At 35.4% G+C, this 18718-nt stretch overlaps 1 long non-coding RNA gene across 2 annotated transcripts; it reads right to left on the bottom strand.

The window, feature by feature from the left end:
* Nucleotides 1-3559: 3559 nt before the first annotated feature.
* On the bottom strand, nucleotides 3560-4641 carry LOC110610035. Of its 2 annotated transcripts, none has more exons than XR_002487148.2 (3): nucleotides 4272-4641; nucleotides 3915-4171; nucleotides 3560-3749 (listed from the first exon to the last, which is right to left on the bottom strand). It is a non-coding gene; the product is annotated as an uncharacterized LOC110610035 (long non-coding RNA). The 2 variants fall into 2 exon arrangements; XR_002487150.2 differs by having other exon boundaries at nucleotides 3560-3738.
* Nucleotides 4642-18718: the final 14077 nt, after the last annotated feature.

Genomic DNA, 18718 nt, shown 5'->3' with positions numbered 1-18718 from the left:
CTAAATAACATACTCTACATTTTTCATCTCAATCTTAGCTAAACTTTATATGGTATCAGAGCAAACTACTGCCCTGTGTAAACTACCTCAACAAACTCAGATCTAGATCTGAGAAATTTTCCTCTTACTTTCTCAAGCCACACAGCCTGTTCAACAAGCATAATGGCAGAAATCACTGAGGGAAACACACCAGGAAAAGAAGAGAAAGACGACAAGATGATGAAGTTGCTGAACTCTGATTCTCCCAGCATGATCCTCGTCAGCTCTCCATTAAATGGCAACAACTACCTGACATGGAGCAGATCAATGGTCATTGCTTTGAAAGCAAAGGACAAACTAGGATTCATAAATGGCAAATGCAAGATGCCAGATCAAGATGACAGAAACTATGAGGAATGGCAGAAAGCAGATAATATGGTAATGTCCTGGATCTTGAATGCTCTTTCAAAAGAATTGGCTGAGGCTTTTCTATATGCCACAAATGCTTATGAATTATGGGAAGAATTAAAAGAAAGATTTGGAGACAGTAATGGCCCCCTGATGTACCAATTAATGAAAGAAATCAGCAATGCCAGTCAAGCAAACAACAACATTATGATGTATTACACAAAATTAAAAAATTATGGGATGAATATGCATGTTTAGAGCCAATTCCAGTATGTGAATGTGGTGTAGCAAAGTTATTTGCTGAGATAGAAGGCAAACACAAATTAATGCAATTCTTGATGGGCTTAAATGAGTCTTATGACCATGTGAGAAATCAAATTCTCATAATGGAGCCACTGCCTAGTGTAAACAAAGCATATTCTATGATTTTGACAATTGAAAAACAGAGGGAGACACAAAATGATGAAGCTGGGAACAGTGCAATGACAGCAAACACTTCAGGGATCAACAAAGGCAAAACATGGAAAAATCAATTCAAAAAAAGGGATGACAGAACCTGTTCTTACTGCAAAACTACAGGCCATGTGAGGGAAACATGTTTCAAGCTCAATGGATATCCAGATTGGTTCAATGAACTCAAATTGAAGAAAAACAAAGGAAAAGAAAATGTTGCAGCTCATGTGTTTGAAACACCTCTAGAAAGCAATGATGATTACACTCAAGGCAAAGTTGATTGGAACATAGAGTCACTGATGCAGGAGATGATCAAATACATGAAGAATCATGGCCAGAGCACAGCCGGCAGCAATGATGCAAATTGTGTGAACTATACTGGGTTTGCAGGTATGACATCTTCTTGCTACTCTAAGGTTTATGAAAATAGAACTATAGGAGAGTGGATTATAGATACAGGTGCCACAGCTCACATGTGCAATGACCTATCTCTTTTTTCAAACCACAGAACTCTAAATAAACCTAGTGTAGTGACCCTACCCGATGGTAGCATGAAAAATATCTCCAAAATTGGTACAGTGCCTTTAAACCAGAATATGCAATTGCTAGATGTGCTATATATGCCCACATTTAAATACAATTTACTGTCTGTTAGCCAAATCACCCAAACTAACAAAATATCTGTACAATTCTACCATAATCAATGCATCTTGCAGGACCTAGTGACTAAACACCCATTGGCTGTTGGGAGAATGCACCAAGGATTATATAGAATAAATAAAGAATCATTTAGCCATCAAGACAGCAGAATAAAGACAATTGGCACAGCATTGGCATCTCAACAACTTCAAAGCAACTACGAAGTATGGCACAGAAGATTAGGTCATGCATCAAAAAGCAAATTGTTGCATCTAAATGTAATAAAAGCCAATGAATGTGATTCTCATGTATGCACCATCTGCCCTATTGCAAAACAACAAAGATTGAGTTTTAATAAGAGCAAGATTACATCTACATCGCAATTTGAGCTAATTCATGTGGATCTCTGGGGCCCATATTCAGTAGTTTCAGTATCAAATGCAAGATATGTATTAACCATAGTTGACGATTACACTAGAGCTACATGGACATATTTACTACAGCAAAAACAATCAGTATCTGCTGTGTTAAAGGAATTCATAGCTATGGTGAACAATCAATTTCATAAGTCAGTCAAGAACTTAAGATCAGACAATGGGACAGAGTTTGTGAACCAAGATTGTAGCAAGTGGCTGAAGGAAAAGGGCATTATTCATCAGAAATCATGCCCATACACCCCACAACAGAATGGGGTAGTTGAAAGAAAGCACAAACACCTATTACAAGTTGCAAGAGCTCTAATGTTTCAGTCAAAACTACCAAAAAGATTCTGGGGAGAATCCATACTCACTGCCACCTATATCATCAACAGATTACCAAGCCCTGTACTTAATTGGGAAACACCTTATGCTAGTTTGCACAAGGAAAAACCCAATCTAAACTTTCTCAAAACCTTTGGATGCCTATGCTTTGCAACCAATACTTTACCCCACAAGACAAAATTTGAAGAAAGAGCCTTTAAAGGAGTATTCCTTGGATATGTTCCAGGAATGAAGGCCTACAAAATCTATGCCATAGACCTAAACAAAATCATTGTTTCCAGAGATGTGATCTTCCATGAAGACATATTCCCATTCAGATCACAACCTGACACCCATAACCCACATAAAACAGTATTACCAAATACAATACCCGAATCTGACTCAAGTCCAACCATGCCAATGTCACCTCATACAGATATTAACCCTCCCCATGAATCTTTAAGAATAACAGAAGAGACTGAACAGTACACTGAGGATTCTGCAACTGAAGACAGAAGAGAAATATCTACTGAAGATGAAGGAGAAATTCCTGACAATCTTGAACCAACCCCATAAATTTCAGAAGAAGGAGCTTCTACACACACAAGGAGAAGCACAAGGCTACCTACAAGACCAAGATGGCTAAATGACTTTGTGGCAACCTCTATATGTCCTATCAATCCTGGTGCATTCCCCAACAACACCACAGGTAATTCTCCCTATAACTACCCCTGTTTTACCTCTGAACCTATTTTTACCCCCCATTATTTGAGTTTTGTGGCAAATGTGTCTATAAACTGTGAACCTAAGTCCTATTCACAAGCCAAGGAGGATAGCAATTGGGTGCAAGCCATGCAAGATGAACTAACAGCCTTAGATACCAATAATACTTGGTATTTAACAACTCTGCCCAAAGGAAAAAGAGCCATTGCTTCCAAATGGGTTTTTAGAATAAAATACAAGCCAGACGGCTCAGTTGACAGATTCAAGGCCAGGCTAGTGGCCAAGGGATTTAATCAATTACTTGGAATTGATTATACTGATAATTTTTCTCCAGTAGCCAAATTGGTTACTGTAAGAATGTTCATGGCAATTGCTACTGCCAAGAACTGGCCTATACATCAACTTGATGTAAATAATGCATACCTACATGGTCATATAGAAGAAGATTTATACATGATGCCCCCGGAAGGCTATGACAAAGCTCAACCAGGACAAGTGTGCAAACTCATAAAAAGCATTTACGGGCTAAAACAAGCAGGAAGAATGTGGAATAAGGAGCTTACCCAGTGCTTAAACCAATTTGGTTTCAAACAATCACCCTTTGATCACTACCTGTTCACAAGAACAAAGGAAGGCAGATTTTTAACATTGTTAGTTTACGTTGATGATATTCTTCTAGCAGGTCAATCAGAAAAAGATATAACAGAAATGAAATCTCACCTTGATAAAGCTTTCACAATCAAAGATCTGGGACATGTCAAATACTTTCTGGGATTACAGATCGCACGTTCTGAGACTGGATTATTTCTTCACCAAAAGAAATATCTATTAGACATTATACAAGACACAGGTTATATGCAAGCCAAATTTTCTGACAACCCACTACCACAAGGACTCAAACTTGACAACACAACAGGACCTCTTTTGACTGAACCAGATAAATACAGGAGGTTAATAGGTAGGTTACTCTACCTCGGAGTTACCAGGCCAGACATCTCCTACGCGACGCAGCACCTCAGCCAGTTCATGCAACAGCCGCGTCAACCACACTGGAACGCCGCACTTCACGTGCTTCGCTATCTGAAGAGTTGTCCAACAAGAGGGTTATTTTTCCCAGCTCAGAACGATCTCAAGCTCTGAGCTTTCTCCGATGCTGACTGGGCTTCTTGTCCGATGACCCGGAAATCTCTCACTGGGTTCTGCATATTCCTCGGACCATCCTTAATATCCTGGAAAACAAAAAAACAGACCACGGTTAGCAAGTCCTCAGCAGAAGCTGAGTACAGAAGCATGGCTCTCACAGTGTGCGAGCTCAAGTGGATCACTTACCTGATGAAAGAATTTCACGCCGATCCACAACTTCCTATACCGCTTCACTGCGACAACCAAGCGGCTCAGCATATCGCGGCCAACCCGGTTTTTCATGAACGAACGAAGCACCTGGACATCGACTGCCATATCGTCCGCGAGCAGATCACCAGAGGCCTCATTTCCACGGTGCACGTACCCTCACGGCAACAGATCGCCGATCTCTTCACGAACCCCTTGGGAGCGGCGCAGTTCCAGACTCTTCTATCCAAGATGAGTTTCCCTAAAAATTAGGGCAACTCTATCTTGCGGGGGGCGTGAAGAGATATTATGTACTGCCCCAAACGATGTACTGCCCCAAACGACGTCGCAGAGGAGAACCAAGCACAGCCAAAGACAGAATTAATTCAGAAGCAAAAACGGCGCCGTATAGAAAAAGCCAAAATGGCGCCGTTTCATAACCTGTTGTAATTTACTCCAGAAAGTCCAGAAAATTCAAGAAAACTCTAGAAAGATCAGTTTGTTAGGAATTAGTTTTCCAGATGTGTATATATACATGACTTTTATCAGATCTAAATAACATACTCTACATTTTTCATCTCAATCTTAGCTAAACTTTATAGAGTTGCTGTGTTGAATCATCCATGGTTAGAAAGTACCCATTTAACTTTCTTTTACTTTTAATATTAATTTATATGTTAAATATTATTTAAAAATAATTTTTAATTATTTGTAAAATGCCACATCATTATCTTTTGCGAAATATTACAAATTAAAATTTTAGACCCTAAAATAAAAATAAATATAAAAAATAAAATTTTATTATTTTAATATTTAAATTATATATGTGTAATTAAATTTTATTATTTATCTAAAATAAAATTTTATAAAAAGCGACTAATTATAATTAAAAATTCATATTTAAAAAATTATAAAAAATAATCTTAGTGATAATGTTAACTAACAATAATACTGCATGGCTTAACATATAATTTCTTGCTAATAAATTTTAGTAATGAACGTCCATTCAACAAATCAGATAAGTGCAAATTTTTTTAGTATTATAATAAATAAATATAAAAATAAAATTATTATTGTTCAATACTATTTGTATTTTTAAGAATATAAATATATTTAGTTAACTTAATTGAATTCAAATTTTTAATAATTTTACATTTTTTTATTAAGTCAACACATTAATTTAAACTTTTCAAGTGAAATTTACTTAATATGCATATAAATAAAAGTTTTTGTAATTATAACTCAACTTAGTGTTTTTAATTTATTTTTATTTGACAAAGCTTTTAAAGAGCTAAGTTTCAAATGCCAATTCTTTCTAGGGCCAGAACCCATGGAAAAAGTTGAAGATAAATGGGCGAGCTGCAAAGAACTTCTGAAACCCAAAGGACCGAACAACTTCTTTTTTGGGACTTGTTGATTTTTCCAGCTACCAAAAATTTTTGAGTCGTCCAGAGTCAGAACCAACTGCGATCATGCATCAATCAAGTAACTCATAAGGCTCCAAAGCCCTAAGTAAACCTTTTATACAGCTTTAATCCAAATATAAAAATAGCATCAATCAACTGCGATCATGGATTATTAGTTGATTTGAATCTTATGAATTTTTTTTCTGAAAAAAAATATAAAAATAGCAAAGAAAAAAAATTTTTTAGAGATAATATTAAAATCATTTAATTCAAGATAATATATTATTTTACAAGTTATTCATCCTTTCAAAAACCTTATTTGACATATATATTTTTAAATTTACTAATAAAAGTTCAAGCGAAAAAATTGTAAGAGTTTCTCCTATATTTTCAATATTTTTAAATTTGACATCTAACTTCAAAATACTTCGATAACTCCAACCATAACTTCCAGACTTCTTTCGATTAAAATTCTTCTCATCGAGCACTCCAATAACGATTTTATTCTAACTAAACTTCATATTTAGTTATGCAATCTTAAGTTTATTTATACTTCTTATTGTCAAAATAAATCATTCATAGTTTATATCAAAGAAGTTATTCAGTAAATATTATAAATATTGTAATTTCTCGTATTCAAATACTTATAAATATAATTTATATATTTTGCATCACATTCTACTAAGTGTACATATCAATATTTAATACAACTCCTACAAAGTAAGAGAACTAATATCCATCTAAGGGATAAGAAATTCCGTAGTCGATGCAGATATCAGATTCTTCCTTCTTCTAGCGGCTACTGTTCTATGTTTCATGCGCGTGATGATATCCAATGCACTAAGTTTACGTCTAGTGTTCATTTATTCTTAAATAAAGACTCGTAGAGGTAATAATAATAAGATCTATAAGAGTTTACACATCATATATATTCTCATCAAATAGATTAGATATAAAGTTAAATCAAAAATCTCTTTTCTCATAAAATCTTATGGTTTTTCATGAATTTTTATAACTATTAGGACAAATTCATGTAAATATATTAATATATTATTTCTTGTATTGTATGTATTATGTACGCAAATTTAAATAAATTTATGATCCTCTATAAAATTTTATACATCGAGCTATTAGTCATTAACATTTATAAATATTTACATATATCTTAATCTCTATACCACTTGATAGATCTGTCTCAATTAGATAAGAGTACCGTAAATGGTAGGACACATAATATCAAAATGGTAGGACACATAATATCAAAATAGTAGAGCTCGTAAGCCGATAACTACATGACATTGTGTTTTCTGTGAATTTTTCTATATACTAACTGATAATTTTTTTAAAATAAAATAAAAAAATAAGAAAACAAAAGATTAAGGATTATAGCATCTTGTTGGTCATTCTAAATTAGTTAGAAAATAAATTTCTCAACTCATTCCAGATCTAGCATATTTTAACCCTAATTTAAGTCTCCCAGACTTATTTGAATAAGGATAATTAAAGAAAAAATCTACAAACTAACTTAAAGAAAACAAAATTCACAAAATCTAATTTGCTATAATAGCAAATTTGGACACCAAGCAATTAAAATTATATTTCACATAAAATACCATGCTAAAAATTGTAAAAGAATTTTGGATCATTAAGATATTAAACTAAAACATGAAAAAGAAAAACTTCAATTTGTGCATCACATTTTTAAATTTAAAAAATACAAAATTGACATTAATGCAAAAAAAATGTGATTCTGAACTAGGAATATAATAAAATTAAAAACTATTAAAGATAAAGACTAACTATAACAGTTTTATCTATTTGTAACTTGAGTTATAGCTGTATACTTATCTTGTATTTAGTTAGTGATAAGGGTTAGAGTTGTGATAAGGTTTAGAGTCATGATAAGGTTAGAGTTGTGATAAGATTTAGAGTTATGATAAGGTTTATAGTTGGTTGAGATAATATTTGTTATTCATATAATCTGTATCAAACTCAACCACTGGTATATACTATATAAATGTATTCTATACAGAAATACAAATACATAGAATTCTCAATATCATAAATCTTCTATATGGTATCAGAGCCACAATCTGCTCTCACGAGTTTTCTGATCCAATTTTCTTTTAATTAATGGATTCGTCATCCAATACCGTCATTCAATTAAATGCTCCAACGCATTTTCCAATTAAACTTACTCAGGAGAATTTTCCTGTTTGGAGAAAACAGATCCAATCAACCTTAATTGGTCTTGATTTACTTGATTTTATTGATGGTTCACGGGTTGCACCATCACAATTTCTTTCTGAAAAAGACAAAACAGCCAACCCAGCTTTCGCCTTATGGTTTCGACAAGATCAAATTTTGATCAGTGCTCTTTTAGGAAGTTGTTCCGATACTATTCAACCCTTGATTTCTTCAGCCAATACTGCCAAAAAAGCATGGGATCGGCTTCACCAGAGTTTTGCTAATGTTTCTCGTTCTAGAATTCTGTCCTTAAAAACTAAATTAGCACAGAACTCTAAGGGAACCAAATCGATTGCTATTTTTCTCAATGAGATGAGGGCTATTGCAGATGAGCTTGCTCTTACCCAGAATCCGGTGAGTGATGATGACTTAATTGTTTATATTATCACGCGATTGGGAGATGATTACAGTCCCATAGTTGCTGCGTTAAAAGTTCGTGAAACCCCAATAACCTTTTCTGATCTCTTTGAAAAACTTACTGATCATGAACGATCCCTACAAGAAAAAGATTCCACAACTGTTTTAGCTACGTCACAAGTGATTGCTACTGTCAATTACACTCAACGTTCTGGAGGGCGTTCACACAATCAGAATGGCAATTATAATCGATCTCCACAAAACTCCAATTATTCTGGAAATCGACGTGGTGGTCGTGGTTCTTACTCTGGTGGTCGAGGTCGAGGTTCTTATCGACCTGATGTGGTATGTCAATTTTGTGAATATACTGGGCATACTACTGCTGAATGTCGCAAATTGGCTCACTTTCTTAAGGAGAATAATATGTCTTTGAAGACTGATACCTCACATTCTTCAGCACCGATACCTGCAGTTAATGTTACTTCTTCTATGGCTGCTTCTTCTCCACAACAATGGTTGTTTGATAGCGGAGCTTCTCATCATGTTGTGTCGAATCCAGCTTCTTTGCAAAGCTATTCTGACTATGGAGGTCCTGAGGAAGTACAACTTGGTGATGGTAAAACGCTTGCTGTATCCCATACTGGTTTTGTGCAAATTCCTACTTACTCTAAGAATTTATCATTGCCTAATGTGTTATGCGTGCCTAATCTGCGCAAGAATTTGGTCTCAATTGCTAAGTTGTGTCGCACTAATCATGTTTCTGTGGAATTTTTTCCATATTATTTTGTTGTGAAGGATCTGTACACGGGGGCGTCTCTACTACGGGGAGAGAACATTAATGATATCTACTGTGCAAGTTTTTCCAGAGTTAATTCTCAACGTTCTCAGCTGAATGTTACTACTCGGTGTCTGTCTTTGCTTTCTGAATGGCATCACAAGCTTGGTCATCCCAACAATAAAGTCCTTTTGTTAGTACTTCGAAATATTGGTCTTCAGTCTATGTCTAAATATGTTTCTAGTTTTCATTGCACTTCCTGCTCTATGAGCAAGAGTCATAAATTACCGTTTTTTGAGAATTCTCTTGTTAGTAATAAGCCTTTGCAACTTGTTTATTCCGATGTTTGGGGTCCTACACAAAAATCTATTGATGGCTATGCATATTACGTTACATTTATTGATCACTATTCTAAGTATGTTTGGCTATATCCCATGAAGCAGAAATCTGATACTCATGATTTGTTTATCCACTTTCAGAAATTGGTTGAAAATTATTTTCACACTAGAATTGTTTCTGTGTTCACTGATAATGGTGGGGAGTATCAAAAGCTTAAGAATCATTTTTTGTCTTGTGGTATTTCACATTATACAACACCTCCACATACGCCAGAGCATAATGGTACTGCTGAACGTCGTCATCGCTCAATAGTTGAAACAGGTCTTGCTATGTTACAATTTTCGTCTTTACCTTCTAATTATTGGTCTCATGCTTTTCAGGTTGCTGTTTATTTGCTCAATCGGTTGCCTTCGTCCGCTATTTCGTTTCAAACACCTTTCTCTAGATTGTTTGGTATGCCTCATAGTTTTAAGAGATTGAAATCTTTTGGTTGCCTTTGTTTTCCATGGCTAAGGCCATATAATAATTCTAAACTTCAGTGTCGTTCATTGCCTTGTATTTTTCTTGGATATTCTCCAACTCAATCTGCATACAAATATTACGATCCAAAGGCTAATCGTTTGTATTTGTCTCGTCATGTTCAATTTGTTGAGCATATTTTTCCATCTGAAACTTGCACTAGTTCTCATCAATTTACAGATTATTTTCGAGATGCTTCTTGTACAGGTTCGGCACAACAACCAAATCCATCACCTGTTGCACCAACTGCAGTTGCTTCGGTTCCATTGGCAATTTCTATTCCAAGTGATTCTGATTTGTTGGTTTCAAGTACTGGTTCCGAATCTATTACAGCATTATTAGCAGAATCTGATCAATCTACCATGCCATTAATTAGTACTGAGACTCAACAAGTTGACCCTTTGATGACTGAATCTTCTACTACTGATTTAGATTTGCCACTACCGATTGTTTCACAAGACTCAGTTCCAGCTCTTGTACAACGGCAGCAGCGACAAAGGAAGCCTAACTCAAAGTATTTTAATTCTTCTTTTGTTAATCTTACAACTAAATATCCTTTACCGGATACACTCGAGCCAAGAACAGTGAAACAAGTGATGGGAGCGGGTATTAAGCGGAAACAACCCAGATCCGAAACACATATCAAGGGAAACTAAAAACATAAATATTAACTGACCTCTTGAAGCGCAGAATCGCTCACCGGTCTTTGTTCCTAAGATCTTGGAGTCACCCACGATCTTCTGCAGTAACCCTAGCTATCTCTCTAGAAAGTTTTTCTGAGTGGGCAGAAAAGAATAACGCAAGCGTCTTTTCAACTTAGGGTTTTTCTTATTTATATTCTTCAAAACGTATTTTCCATAGGAAAATAACATTTAATATAAATAAATAAATAATAAATTATTTTATTAAAATAATTATCAATTACTTAAATAAAATAATCCATTTATTATTTAAATAAAAACCCTATTATTCCAAACAACTAGGGTACTACAGGGACCGCAGGAATAAAATAAATTAGGCCACTAATTACAATAAGAACCTATGTAGGACCAACATATTCTTATTATAATTAATCAAGAATTATACCACTAAAAATTCATGATTGAACTCCTTATTTATTTTACAATTCCACAACATAATAATATTATGTTCTCCATGTTAAGATTACTGATGCTGTTATTTAAATAACTCACTGACAATTTATTTAAATAACAATACAACTTTAAGATTGTCGCTCAACTTATTTCATGTGACGGATTCAAAATCCACCTGCAGGGTTTACACAATGAAACCTTATAAGCATACTTAAAGTGCATCATCAATCTCTAAATTGAGACATGGATTCCATCATTAATTAATATTTCACAAACACAAATTATCTTTGCCCAATCCACCGAGAATATTATTCCAATAATGAAACTCACCCTTTAATGAATCAAAGCACAAGATAACAAATGCTTGCTCATATTAAATTAAATCAAGATTAAGAACATAAACTATATTTCTAATGTCCTAGAGAATATGTTTAATAGCCAGTATAAACATCCATTCTCTATTTGGTCCAATTAGATACATACAAAATGTACTAATCACAATTATTGATCATATGCTGAAAACCAATTTATTTAATGCAAAAATCTAATTAAATACATAGATATAATTGTCAATAGAAAAACATAAAAACTATACTATTACATTTGCATGGTTAATAGTATATCTCTATCAATCTCCCACTTAGACTCATAACCATGCATCAATTATTCTAACTCCCATTCCTTCTACATGACTGTCAAAAGTCTTTGCTGGTAAGCTCTTTGTAAAAGGATCAGCCAAGTTGTTTTCCGATGCGATCTTTGTCACTACCACATCACCCCTTTGAACTATGTCACGTATCAAATGATACTTTCGCTCAATGTGTTTTGCCCTTTTATGGCTCCGTGGTTCTTTCGAGTTTGCAACTGCCCCGCTATTATCACAATAAAGTGTAATAGGCGATTGCACTGAAGAAACCACACCTAGATCCATAAGGAAGTTTCTAAGCCATACAGCCTCCTTAGCAGCCTCAGAGGCTGCTACATACTCAGCTTCCATGGTGGAATCAGCAACACAAGTTTGCTTAATACTCCTCCAAATTATGGCTCCACCTCCTAAGACAAAAACATTTCCTGAGGTAGACTTTCGAGAGTCCCTATCAGACTGAAAATCTGAATCTGTATATCCAATGGGTATAAGATCCTCTGACTGAAAGACTAACATATAATCCCTAGTTCTTTTTAAGTACTTGATTATATGTTTGACTGCAGTCCAATGTTCTCGCCCAGGATTAGACTGAAATCTGCTAACCATGCCAACTGCAAAACAGATATCAGGTCTAGTACACAGCATTGCATACATGAGGCTTCCAACTGCTGAAGCATAAGGAACTGCCTTCATGTTCTCTATCTCATCAGGTGTCTTAGGACACTGATCCTTAGATAGAGTGATTCCATGTCTGAAGGGAAGAAATCCCTTCTTGGAATCTTGCATGCTGAAACGAGCAAGAATAGTATCAATATAAAGTGCTTGAGATAAACCAATCATTCTTTTCTTGCGATCTCGCATGAGCTTGATCCCAAGAATATGAGCAGCTTCTCCCAAATCCTTCATATCAAAACGCTGGGATAACCAATCTTTGACAGAAGTCAACATACCAACACAATTCCCTATAAGCAGAATATCATCCACATATAGTACCAGAAAAACAACTTTATTACCATTCCATTTCTTATACACACAAGACTCATCATGACACTGATCGAAACCAAAAGTTTTGATCGACTGGTCAAAACAAGTGTTCCATGACCTAGATGCTTGTTTAAGCCCATATATGGACTTATTCAATTTGCATAGCAAATTTTCTTGTCCACTTGTTATGAAACCCTCTGGTTGCTTCATATAGATGCATTCATCAAGACTCCCATTTAGGAAAGCTGTCTTGACATCCATTTGCCAAATCTCATAATCAAAATGAGCAGCAATGGATAGAAGAGTTCTAATAGACTTTAGCATGACAACTGGCGAAAAAGTTTCCTCATAATCGATCCCTTCTTTTTGAGTAAACCCTTTTGCAACAAGCCTTGCCTTATAAGTTTGCACTTTACCGTCTATACCCCTCTTTTTCTTATAGATCCACTTGCATCCAATGGGTTTAACCCCTTTGGGTGGTTCTACAAGTTCCCAGACTTGATTAGAGTACATAGACTCCATCTCAGATTTCATAGCTACAAGCCACTTATCAGCATCTTTATCTTGTAGTGCTTCATCGTAACATGCTGGTTCGATATTCACTTCTTCAGGGATTCTGTCAAATGCTTCTCCCAAAAGTGTATATCGAATCGGCGGTCGTCTAATTCTCCCACTACGACGAAGTACTACATTTTGTGCAATCTCACCTTGATCTTGCTGTGGCTGTAAGGCCAGCAAGTCAATGACTGGTGGTACTACATCCTGGTCATGTTCTAGAGTGTCAACATGTCCTTCATCACCCACAGGCAATGAAATGTCAATAGCTCCAACATGTTCTTGCTCATGTAAAGTTGGATCAACATTTGCAATTTCAGTTCCAACATAACTCCCACTACTTTCGGGCTGTAGTGAAATGTTGGGTGCTGAATGTTCATGCAGAGGTCGATCTACTGGTCCACTAACATGTCTCCCACTACGTTGAGGTAATGGAATGTCAGCTCCGACCATGGATGGATCAGGTTGGTTTTTAAATGGAAAAGTTCTAGTTGGTATATTCTCTCCTCTCAATTCATACAAGGCTAACTGACTTTTGGGAATATGGTTTCTAATATAGTCTTCCTCAAGATAATGTGCATTAGTGCTAACAATGACCTTTTTATCTTGAGAACTATAAAATAGACCACCTTTCGTTCCTCTAGGATATCCAATAAAGAAGCATAAGTCTGTTTTTGAATCCAATTTATCTGCTTTCCCTTTCAGCACATGGGCTGGGCAACCCCACATCCGAACATGTCTTAGACTAGGCTTTCGCCCAGTCCACAGTTCTGTAGGAGTTTTAGGTACTGACTTAGATGGAACCAAATTCAAAATATATGCTGCTGTTTCTATTGCATATCCCCAAAACGAAATAGGCAAATCTGAATAACTCATCATTGATCTAACCATTTCCATAAGTGTCCTATTTCTCCTTTCTGCTACACCATTCTGTTGTGGCATACCAGGTGCAGACAACTGTGAGGTAATTCCTTGTTCTGTTAAATAAGCAATGAATTCCCTAGAGAGGTATTCGCCACCACGGTCAGACCGCAATGACTTGATATATTTTCCATGTTGTTTCTCCGTTACTGCCTTGAATTCTTTGAATTTCTCAAAGCATTCAGACTTACGGCGCAACAGGTAAATATACCCATATCTTGAGTAATCATCTGTGAAAGTCACAAAATACTCAAAACCACCCCTAGCTTGGACACTCATTGGACCACACAAATCAGAATGAATCAATTCAAGCACATCACTAGTTCTATTACCCTTTATAGGAAAAGGCCTCTTAGTCATTTTACCTTCTAAACAAGATTCACAGGTTGGTAGTGCCTCTACTTTCAATGAACTCAATGGTCCATCCTTGACCAACCTAGAAATCCTATCTAAATTAATATGACCAAGCCTTAAATGCCACAAATAGGTATGACTAAAATCAATAGGACGCTTTCTTTTCAATGAAACAATGACATCAAAGTTATTAATTTCAGAATTAGGAATTTGCAGTTCAGGTGAAACTTTGAGAATAAAAAGATCATCAATCATTGAGCCAGAACATATCATTTGTTTTCGAAATTTAATAACGACTGAATCATCATAAAATTCATTGAAACAAACCGAATATCCATTCTTGCTCAAACTAGAAACAGAAATCAAATTCCTTCTAATAGAAGGTACATATAAAACATCCTTCAAAACCAATGTTCTTTTATTCTCAAAATTCAAAGAAACATTTCCTATAGCTAGAACTGCAACTTCTGTGCCATCTCCCAGAAAAATGCTTACATCTCCTTCACTTAGCTGACGAGTTACCTGAAACCCCTGCAATGAATTGCAGACATGATTAGTGGCTCCAGAATCTACACACCATTGGAGTGTAGTCAACACCGCTAAACAAGTTTCAACTATCAGCATATAGAAAAAAGATATACCTTGCTTCTTCTTGGCTAACCAAGTTGGACATTGTGCCTTCCAGTGACCAGGTTGCTTGCAGTGAAAACACTTGCCCTTAGGCTTTTTCACAGCACCATTTGCATTGGGCTTAGCCTTGTGAACATTTTTCTTCTTCTTACCCTTTTTCTGGGCAGAAGAAGAACCTCGCTCAACATTAAGCACAACAGGGTGAGCTCCTTGCTTAATGATAGTCTCAGCAGCTACCAGCTCATTCAGCAATTTAGACAGAGTAAAATCCATCTTATTCATGTTATAGTTCAGACGAAACTGCTGAAAACTGGCGGGCAGTGTGTTCAAGACCATTTCTATCTGTGTAGTCTGGTCAACCACAGCACCTAGAACCTCCATGTCATTCAGAAGACTCATCATCTTCAAGACATGAGTTCTAACAGGGGTTCCCTCTTCCATTTTGGAAGTAAGAATCTCCCTCAGTGCATTTTGCTTGGCCGCACTAGTTTGGTCTCCAAACATCTCCTTGAGATTTGCTAGCATATCATAAGCTGTGTCCATCTTCTGATGCTGATGCTGCAAAACATTTGACATAGAAGCCAAAATGTAACATCGCGCCATCTCATCAGCTTTAACCCATTTCTGGTAAGCCTTGGTGTCCTCCTCAGAGGCACCCTCACCGGGTTTTTCAGGACACTCTTCATTTAGCACAAACTTGTACTCCTCAGCAGTAAGTAAAATGTCCAAATTTCTTTTCCAGTCAACATAGTTTGAACCCTCAAGTTTGTTTTGGGTAAGGATGTTGGCAAGGGGACTGAATGATGCCATTTCTATTGTAAGATTATGCATTCAACAAACAAAAAAAAAACAGCATATCAATAATAAAAAAAATGAATTTAAACCAAAAATTGCACATTGACAACAATGATATCAAAATTCACATATGCATATCTAAACATTCATGAATAGTAACCTCGATGGGAGAATTCAACCAAACACATGTTATGCATATTATAATAAGATAAGACCAGCACATACTACTCGATGGGAGATAACATGCTTCTTAAATAAAAATTAATATGTGGGAAAAAATTATATCTAATTCATGTCCCCAATTAATTTATTCAGATGGAGAATTAAATTAATATAGACAAATTAGACTAGCTCAGTAATTATATTAAAACATGACATCTTCCGATGGGGAAGAAATGCAAATAATCACAACTAAAAAGTAATAATTAACACCCACAAATTAATTTTAATATAATTAAAACTTTAATTAAAAAAAAATTTAATTAAAATTCATTATAAAGTAAATTTTGCAAAAATAATAAAAATAATGGGACCATTTTGCAAATAAAATTACACATTTTGGACTTCAAAGTGAATAAAAATATATATGGGTCTTTTAAAAAATTTATAAAAATAAGAGCACCAAAACAGAAATTCGGCAGGCAGCAGCTTCTTCTTCACGAAGAAACCCTAGCCGCCGCCGCCACTTCCCTTCAAACTCCATGGCCGCCGTCTGAAGAGCTTCAACCGCGCCGGACCAGGACTCAAGCGGCTTTGCGACCACCGCCCATCCACTCCAGCACCTAGAAGCTCGCCAGCGATCCAAGCCAGAAAACCGATTGGTATTCTTTGCTGCCGTTTTCAAGTTCCGGACGTCAAACCAGTCTACCGGCGACGAGCTAGCGAAGGTTTGAGGCCTTACGCACCGCCTGCCGACGACGAGACTCCGGTTTCACGCCAACTCACCTTCTGTTCTCTACTGTTCATTCTGTTTCCCTTTTTTTTTTTTTTATTTAATATTTAATCACAACAATTCGTTTTTCCAGATTTTTAATCAAAAACGATTTAAATTAAAACCAGTATATAAAACAACAACAATCATGTTTCAATCGCCAGAAAACATCAAACGAACAACATGATATTAATGGCAAAATGAATTTAGCCACCCTGTATGGTTACGAAAGGCTCTGATACCAATTGATGGGAGCGGGTATTAAGCGGAAACAACCCAGATCCGAAACACATATCAAGGGAAACTAAAAACATAAATATTAACTGACCTCTTGAAGCGCAGAATCGCTCACCGGTCTTTGTTCCTAAGATCTTGGAGTCACCCACGATCTTCTGCAGTAACCCTAGCTATCTCTCTAGAAAGTTTTTCTGAGTGGGCAGAAAAGAATAACGCAAGCGTCTTTTCAACTTAGGGTTTTTCTTATTTATATTCTTCAAAACGTATTTTCCATAGGAAAATAACATTTAATATAAATAAATAAATAATAAATTATTTTATTAAAATAATTATCAATTACTTAAATAAAATAATCCATTTATTATTTAAATAAAAACCCTATTATTCCAAACAACTAGGGTACTACAGGGACCGCAGGAATAAAATAAATTAGGCCACTAATTACAATAAGAACCTATGTAGGACCAACATATTCTTATTATAATTAATCAAGAATTATACCACTAAAAATTCATGATTGAACTCCTTATTTATTTTACAATTCCACAACATAATAATATTATGTTCTCCATGTTAAGATTACTGATGCTGTTATTTAAATAACTCACTGACAATTTATTTAAATAACAATACAACTTTAAGATTGTCGCTCAACTTATTTCATGTGACGGATTCAAAATCCACCTGCAGGGTTTACACAATGAAACCTTATAAGCATACTTAAAGTGCATCATCAATCTCTAAATTGAGACATGGATTCCATCATTAATTAATATTTCACAAACACAAATTATCTTTGCCCAATCCACCGAGAATATTATTCCAATAATGAAACTCACCCTTTAATGAATCAAAGCACAAGATAACAAATGCTTGCTCATATTAAATTAAATCAAGATTAAGAACATAAACTATATTTCTAATGTCCTAGAGAATATGTTTAATAGCCAGTATAAACATCCATTCTCTATTTGGTCCAATTAGATACATACAAAATGTACTAATCACAATTATTGATCATATGCTGAAAACCAATTTATTTAATGCAAAAATCTAATTAAATACATAGATATAATTGTCAATAGAAAAACATAAAAACTATACTATTACATTTGCATGGTTAATAGTATATCTCTATCAACAAGCTCTGGCCAGTTCACTTTGGCGGCAGGCGATGGATTCAGAGTACAATGCTCTTTTGAAAAATAAAACTTGGGAGCTGGTTCCGAGAGACAAACATCATCTTATTAGTTGCAAATGGGTGTTTCGGATTAAGCGTAAACCGGATGGTACTATTGATAAGTACAAGGCATGTTTGGTTGCCAAAGGATTTCTTCAGGAACCTGGGCGTGATTATTATGAGACATTTAGTCCGGTTACAAAACCGGTTACAATTCGGGTAGTTCTTACTCTTGCAATTTCTAAAGGATGGCAGTTAAGGCAATTGGATGTAAATAATGCCTTTTTACATGGCACACTTTATGAAGATGTCTACATGCAGCAACCTCCAGGATATGTGCAACCTGAGTTTCCTGATTATGTTTGCAAACTGAAGAAGTCTCTTTATGGTTTGAAACAGGCTCCACGAGCTTGGTATCTTGAACTTACTTCTTTTTTGCTCAAACTTGGTTTTCGCAAATCAAATGCTGATGCGTCC

Source organism: Manihot esculenta, chromosome 2 (assembly GCF_001659605.2).
Source record: "Manihot esculenta cultivar AM560-2 chromosome 2, M.esculenta_v8, whole genome shotgun sequence".
NCBI lineage: Eukaryota > Viridiplantae > Streptophyta > Magnoliopsida > Malpighiales > Euphorbiaceae > Manihot > Manihot esculenta.
This window is presented reverse-complemented; position numbering and strand designations above follow the sequence as displayed.